Source organism: Trichechus manatus, unplaced genomic scaffold (genome assembly GCF_000243295.1).
Source record: "Trichechus manatus latirostris isolate Lorelei unplaced genomic scaffold, TriManLat1.0 scaffold00141, whole genome shotgun sequence".
In the NCBI taxonomy this organism is placed as follows: domain Eukaryota; kingdom Metazoa; phylum Chordata; class Mammalia; order Sirenia; family Trichechidae; genus Trichechus; species Trichechus manatus.
Window position 1 is genome coordinate 5,907,040 of NW_004444077.1, and position 8,382 is coordinate 5,915,421.

An 8,382-nucleotide genomic window follows, 5' to 3' on the forward strand; every position below is an offset into this window, starting at 1 on the left:
CATATTTTACTTATTCCTACTTCTCTGCTTCCTTTATATTTTTGTATTTCGTTTCTGTTTTTCCTTCTAATACTCTCTCTATTTTTCAGTTTCCTTTACAGCCCCTAGCCCCTTCTTATCCTTAAAGCTAGTTTCCCAAGGACACTGCACGGACCTCTCTTTTCAGTTAAAATACTCACTGGAAGATCCTATTATCTACATGCTGGTAAGTTCTTCCATTTCATGGTTAATGACACCACCATCCTCCCAGTCACTCAAGCAAGAAATTTGGAAGTTAGAGAAGTCATATTCTTTTCCCTCTTCCTCATCCTTTCCCTCATCCTTCACATTTCCTTCATCATCAAGTCCTGTAGCATCTCTCTCCTAAATTGCTGTATCATTACCATTGCGCTACATTGAGTCCAAATCGCTGATAACTTGGGTTGTTGTCACATTTTACTGTCTAGAGTCCCTGTTTCCAGCCTGTTTTCCTGCCAATATATCTTCCACCCTTCTGCCAATCTGATGTTTCTAAAACACAAATCTGATCATGCCATTTTCCTGCTTAAAATGCTTCAGTAGCGCTCATGCCATTCAGAATTAAGGTCAGCAGTAGCACAGTAGCATACAAACTTCTTCATGACATGGCTCGAATCTGGCTTTCTCCCCACTAGTTCTTAACCCTTTGTAGGTCTCTAACTCATCTGAGAATCTGAGGAAACAGAAAAATATGTAAGTTAAAAATTCTGAACAATTACTATTTGCTCCTGAAGCCCATCCCTGACACCTATGGATCGTTTAGGGTCCTGCTACAATCAATTTCATTTATTGCTTGCTACCCCTCCACATAGACACTTGGCTTCAGACACACAGAGGTTCTTAGGATTTTCCAGTGTTGTATAGCTTTTTCACACCTTTGTGTTCCTTCTCCCAGGAATTCCCTTCTTACCTTCTTTGTCTAGCTAAAGACCACTTGTCTTTCAACACCTACCTCAAGCATTACTACCTCTAGGAAGTCTTCGCTGATTCTGTGTCTGATTTGCCTATCCCTGTTTTGTGGTTCCAGAATAGCCCGAATAATTCTTCTTTTTTCCTGCCACAGAGTTTTGATCCCTTTGTGTTTACTTGCTAGATTATTTGAAGGTAGAGCCCTTGTCTTAATTGACTATGTAGCCCCAGCTCCCAGCGTATTATTTGGCGTATAATAAGCACTCAACAAAATGCTTGTGGAATAGAATTGAATTGTTCTTATCTAGAATACTCTTCTCTCTCCCTTTCACTAGTGAACACCTTACAAATCTCTTAAAGTTTATCACAAGGGCAATCACTTTCTTTATGTAATCTTGCATCATTTTCTTCTGTTATTTAATAATCTTCTCTTTGAATTTCTCTATTGCTAGATGGTATTTAGCATCACATGTTTATTTAGAGGTTACTTTGAAATATATCATCCCCAAACCTTCGCTATTCTTTAAGCATAAGATGCAGTGTAAGGTAAAGCGTCCAGGGCAAGTAGTCAGAAGATCTAATTCTTGTTTTAGCTCTGATATGAGCTAAGTGTGCAGCCCTGGGCAAAGTACTGATTTTTTTTTTTTTCCCCTTAGTTAAGTTTCCTCATTTTTAAATGGGGGATCTGGACAATTTCTAAGATACTTTCCTGTTCAATGGTTATCTGACACTAATCAGTCTTTAACTCATATATCATATTGCATGTATCACATATATATTTTAATTTTCCATTTATACTGTAGTTTTTACATGCAAGGGATATTTTGTACTCTAACCTCTTATGTTTACACATCACTGACTGCACATATATCTATGCATAAAATGAAGAGTTATTAAACTTTAAGTATCATTTGGGAGATTTAGTGAGAAAGAATGACATAACAAAGGGTCAATAAAATATTTTCTGCAACTTCCAAATGTCTAAACTACTCCATGAGGTATGTGTAGTTAATATATATATTGTACACATTCATATAGCCAGGCCTATCCTCTAGAAGGTGGACCAGATCAGAATCTTCAAATCTCTTTTTGGAAACAGGAATTTTCTTCCATTTTGGGAAAGGATGTGTTCTGGTTCAAAGGGGAGTGGGCTAGGAGAAGAGCTTTAATAGATTCTTAAAGAATCTCAAAGGTTTTTTTCTGGAATCTAAACTATGCCAAGAAAATCAGTTAAGTTAAAATAAACGAGAAATATCTAAGTGATATTTGTCTATAATCTCTGATTTATTTAATCTAAGGGAAGATATGCTACTTTGCAGAGTGTAATTTAGGATTTCACCACTCTATCCATTTTTCACAAGTGGACAGAGACATTTTTCTGATCCCAAAGATGGTCCAAAGGATAGTGTCCTAGGTAAAAACTGATGGAGTTCATTGCAATCATATCGACATTTTTTTGGAGTAACTCTGTGTTTATCCAGCACAGGTGTGCCTCATCTGTCTTACCTCAGCGTTTGAAAATCAGCAGCATCCTCGCAGCAATGGCCAGATGTACAGAGGTCCTTCCCTTGGGTTACGGAGATCAAAAGAGTTACTGTTGAAGCAATTCTGTACAGCAGAATAACCAAAAAACCAAACCTGTTGCCGTCGAGTTGATTCTCTTGGCGACCCCATAGGACAGAGTAGAGCTGCCCCATAGTGTTTCCAAGGAGTGGCTGATGGATTCAAACTGCCAACCTCTTGGTTAGCAGCCTGAGCTCTTAAAGACTACGCCACCAGGGATCCATATAGCAGAATACTGGATCCTAAATCCTAACTCTGTCTCCTAAAGAATAAATACAGTTTTTCCTAGACTAATTCAGATTGACTCTGTGGTTGAACCTGCAACAAGTCCCTAAATCCCTAGTCTGCCTCAGTCAGTTGCTTCTATTCAGTTGATCAGTTTAGCCAGGTAATGGCTTGATTTTCTAGTTAGAGGAGTCAAAATCACTGTAACCTGTATCTATTTATCATAGGACTTTTATTGGTAATTATTTTCTTGCTTTTGTATTTCCACCAGCAGCATAACTAGTGTATTTGACACCTGGAGCAGATCCATTTTTAAACCTCTCCCCTCTATACAACAAAATTATTTCCAGTAATGATTATTATTTTCTATAGAACTTGGTACACTATTAGGCTATGAGTTCCTTGAAATCAGGGGCCATGTCTTACTTATTGCTGATTCTTCAAGGCATAATATTTTATCTGTTTTTTCAGGCAAAGTTGAGTTCAGTTGAATAAATGAATGAACGAATCATCATCTGCAGCATTGTCAAGATTTTTTACTAAATAACTTCACATGTTTAGAGATTGAACATAATGCATTAGACAGAATTCTGCATTTTCCTTGCTATGCTTAGACAATGACTATGGAATTCTTTAAAGGAGTTATGGAGCTCTAATATTGGAAAACATACAGACCCAACAATAGGTTCATATGTTTCAGTGTCAAATCTGATCTCTTCAATTCTTTCAAAACTGTAGGTCCTGCAATTTCAAGTGCCCCAGCCATAGGTCCAAAGTGGGTCAGATGCCTGAAGTGTCATAGTTAATCTGATCTTCCTATTGAAACTCTGTGCTGTATGTCAGGAATCACACAATTGTGTCTCTTACCCTCTAATTGCTACTTCATTTTCATTTTTTACACTCATTTTGCAACCGCTGAAGTGCAAATTAAATAGTAATTAGGGGGTAAAAATACACAACTGTGTGATTCTTCAGTCTTCTGCATGATACCAGTTGCTGCATTGACATTCTCAATAAAGTGGCCAAAGCAAGCACTGCCATTTAAAGGATGTGGGTGCTCTGTCACTCTGAATGAAAGTAATCCGTTTTAAAATAACTTTTCTGCTAGGACTTCTGTTTATATGTGGCTACAAAATTAGGCAAGCAAGCAAGAATGCAAGTAGTCTTTTAAAAATTAACTTATTTGTTGGTTTACAACTTCAGCCTGAAAAGCAGAAAATTCATATAAATGACTAAGAGCCTAATTTGCCTCCCAAGCTGTATACAGTAGTCTTCCGCCTCCCCTCACCCCTCTCTGCTAAGGGTTATAGAGTATTCATTTGTCTGATTAGTAATAATTTAAATAATACCAGGTCTTAGGAGGCAGGCAATGTATTGCCTTATGATACACTTTGGAAAGTTTTCAAAGTGGTATAGTCTTTAAGGTAGAACCAGGCTGGTGGTAGGGGAGCATGGTCTCTGGGATTTTCCAGGATGGAGGAAAAGGAGGATCATTCTCCCTCTTGATTAGTGTCCTGGCAGTTCAGGACGTTGGCTTTGCAAGATGATGATGTGGTGATGCCCAGTAGACAGGTTCCCATGGTCTAGAATAATCCTTAGCCCTTCTTTTTTTTGCTGTTGCTTTTAACCTTTTTGAGCCCTGCTATTCGTATTTGTATGACAATATGCTAGGTACCCTTGCATGAATTATGTAATTAACTCTAATTCTGTCAATAATCATGTGAGGTAGCTTTCATTTCTCTTCTTTTAAAATGAGGGAACTAAGCTGGTCCATATAGTTAGTTAGCTAGTATTTAAAATGAGATTTTCTTATTCCATGTGCAATATTTTTTCTACTATACCATAGCAGGGACATTGAGAAGATGGTCAATGGACACTGAATTACTTTTTTATTCCAAGCCTCTCCCCTCTTCTGATCTTCCTTAAAACATAACTTTTAAACAACTTGACCATTTTTAGTTCCTCAAACTTGCCATGCATTCTCTCTTACTTCTGGCCTTTGCACAAGTTATTCTCAGAGATCGCTATTTTACTTCTCTCTGCCAGACAAAGTACTCCCTACTGGAGCCCTTATAAAGGTTCTTACCATGGTAGGTAAGGTTCTTACATAGGTTCTTACATTGGTTCTTACCAATGATAGGAAGTCTATCATTTCCCTTATCATCCTGCATTTCTACAATTATGGCACTGATTACCTGTGTTGTAGTGCTAAAGAGCCCTGATGGTATATTGGTTAAGTACTCAGCTGCTAACAGAAAGGTCGGCAGTTAGAACCCACCAGGAGCCCCTCAGGGAGAAAAGATCTGGTGATCTGCTTACGTGAAGATTACAGCCTAAGAAACCCTATGGGGCAGTTTTGCTCTGTCCTATAGGGTTGCTATGGGTCGGAATCAACTCTATAGCACACAAGTACAACAGTGCTCTGCTTATTGCGCTCCTCACAAACCACAAACTTTTGAAGCAGGGAGGAACCGATCTGTAGAATCTAGCACAGTGTGTAAAACCAAAAACCCATTGCTGTCCAGTCGATTCCAACTCACAGTGACCCCATAGGACAAAGTAGAACTGCCCCATTGAGTTTCCTAGGCTGTAATCTTTACAGAAGCAAACTATCTGCTGTGGATTGAATTGTGTTCTCCCAAAATGCATATCAGTTTGGCTAGGCCATGATTCCCAGTACTGTGTGATTGTCCACCGTTTTGTCACTGATGTGATTTTCCGATGTGTTGTAAGTTCTATCTCTGTGATGTTAATGAAGTGGGATAGGCAGCAGTTATGTTAATGAGGCAGGACTCAATCTACAAGATTAGGTTGTGTCTTAAGTCTATCTCTTTTGAGATATAAAAGAGAGAAGCAAGCAGAGACGGGGGACTTCGTACCACGAATAAAGCAGCACTGGGAGCAGAGTACATCCTTTGGACCCAGGATTCCTGCCCAGAGAAGCTCCTAGACCAGGAGAAGATTGGTGACAAGGACCTTCCCCCAGAGCCGACAAAGAGAGAAAGCTTTCCCCTAGAGCTGGCACCCTTAATTTGGACTTCTAAGCCTCCTAGACCGTGAGAGAATAAATTTCTCTTTGTTAAAGCCATCCAGTTGTGGTATTTCTGTTATAACAGCACTAGATAACCAAGACACTGTCCCATCTGGTGGGTTGGAACTGCCGACCTTTCTGTTAGTAGCCCAGCACTTTTAACCACTACGCCACCAGGGCTCTGCACAGTGCCTATCCGTTACCCATTGCCATCCAGTCAATTCCAACTCATAGTGACCCTATAGGAAAGAGTAGAACTGCTCCATAGGGTTTCCAAGGAGTGGCTGGTAGATTTGAACTGCCAACCTTTTGGTTAGCAGTCATAGCTCTTAATGACTGCGCCACCAGGGCCCCGCACAGTGCCTAGTAGGTGTTTAATACATAACTGTTGATTGACTGCAGTTGGGTCTAATTTTTAATCTCTCTGCTTTCTCATTAAAACCCCGGGGACTTAAAAAATGTCTAGAAGCTACAAAGAATGGCTAACAATCGCTATCTCTGGAGTATGAGATTGAGAGCTAGGTAGGAGGGAGAGCACTTATCTTTGTACACTTTTTGGTTTGAGTAATTTACCATGTACGTGCATTAACTTTTAAATAAAGGCAAAATGTATTAAAATGTTAAACAAAAACTCTGCCATTATAGTTTTGAAAGCCTGCATTTTTTCTCATGTCGTCTTTCTCTAAACACTTTCTGTGAATAGGCAAACCAAGCACTCTCAACAGAATAACCAATGGATCCTTGTAAAGCTTCGGTGAAATATTAGCCCAGGGTCAGGAATGCTGCCAGTTCTCTCACTCGGTAACCCTGGATGTGAACCACACTCTGCTGCTCTTGGACACAGCATAGAAAGCAAAAACTAGACAGAAGAAAATATGACATGCTAGCCTTATGAAAATAGCCATACCCAATATATTTGTTTGATCTACAAAAAAAACTTTAATTTTCCCAAATATAAAATGTACACCATAAACCACTTGGTGCTTGAAGAAAACTAAGATATTTTGGCTGAAATGTAATAGGATAGTCTCTTTTGATAAGAAAAGAATATAAATGCACTAGGTATGAATCAGCCCCAATAAGTAATCCAGGAGATTTTTAAGAAAGGAAAAAAGTTTTTCAAGTTTATAAATCCATAAGGAAATGGACTTCCAGAGACTATATTGAGCCAACTGGGAGACAAACTCCATTAAGGGAAGATTAAATTAAAAGCTTGGAATGACTTCAAATTGCCCTTGATTCTGGGGAAACTGTGGAGACTCCAGAGTGGAAATGGAAAGTATAGTAGTTGATTGTAAGTATAATCTATTAATAAAGGAGCACAACTTAAAGTTATTTTAATTCAACACACTTCTGTTAAATATCCACTCTGGGATAGGGGTACTGCAGGGGGTATGGCGATATAAGACTGAGTTCTTCCATTAAGGGCATTTACAATCTAGAATGGTTGATATGATAAAGACAAGTATTCAAGTAATCACAGTCACCAGACAATTTAGAATTATCACATGAGGGATACACACAACATTCCTTAAGAGAGTAGAGAAGGGAAACCTCACACAGTAGAGGGTCAAGGAGAGATTTCATTCATGGCAAGGTGGTATTTGGGATTGGCAGTGGAGCAGGGATCTCCTAGGCAGAAGGAATGGACAGGAACACAGGCTGAAAGGTGACAAGGTATGGAGAGAGGGGAATAACAGTGTCTTCTCTGGCTCTGCAAAAGAAAGGCCTGGTAATTTACATCAGTAAAGATTATAACCAAGAAAACCCTGCAGAGCTCAGTTCTGCCCTGTAACACATTGGTCTCCATGAGTTGGAATTGACTGGAGGGCAATGGGTTACTCTACTTAGGATACATGTAGCTTAGGATACTTGAAGGGAATTGGTGAGGAATAAAGCCTGGAAATCTAGATCTGAGGCATGTTTTGGAAAAACTTCCTGCTGACTGGTATAGGGGAGACAAAGAAGTTCTTGAAAAGAGCAAAGTTCTGTGCGGAAGGAGACCTGGTCTGAGGTTCCACTTCCATATTTCATCATGATATATCACCCCTAGAAATCCCTGGGTGGTTTAAACAGTTAACATGCTCAGCTGCTAACCAGACAGTTGAAGTTTCAAGTCCACCTTGGAAGAAAGGCCTGGTGATCTACTTCTGAAAACTCAGCCAGTTCTACTCTGACACACTTGGAGTTGCCGTGGGTCAGAATCAACTTGATGGCAATTGGAAAAGAAATTCACTCCTCAGCATGCTCGGGACAATAATTTTGTCCTTCCCAGAGCAGACAGTTGGTGTGAGGGGCAAATAAGATAAGGCTTTGTGAAGTATGAAGAAATACACAAACAAAAGGCCTTATTCCCGTTGTAGTGAGGGTCTCAGCTTGAGAAATGCAGCTGTGCTGCTTACCCAGAATCCTGTTGTGTGTTTCTTGACATATTTTGGTTTCTGTAATATAGATCCATGAGGGTTTAAAAACATACCTGGAAGGACTCCGGCAAGATGGCGGTAGGGCAGAAGCACCACGCCGTCCCTCCACAACAAAGATCCAAAAAACTAAGCCAAACAGAGAATCAACAATCCTGAAACCCTAGAACATCAAATGAAGAGATAAAGAACTCAGCCGAACACCAAACAGAGTAA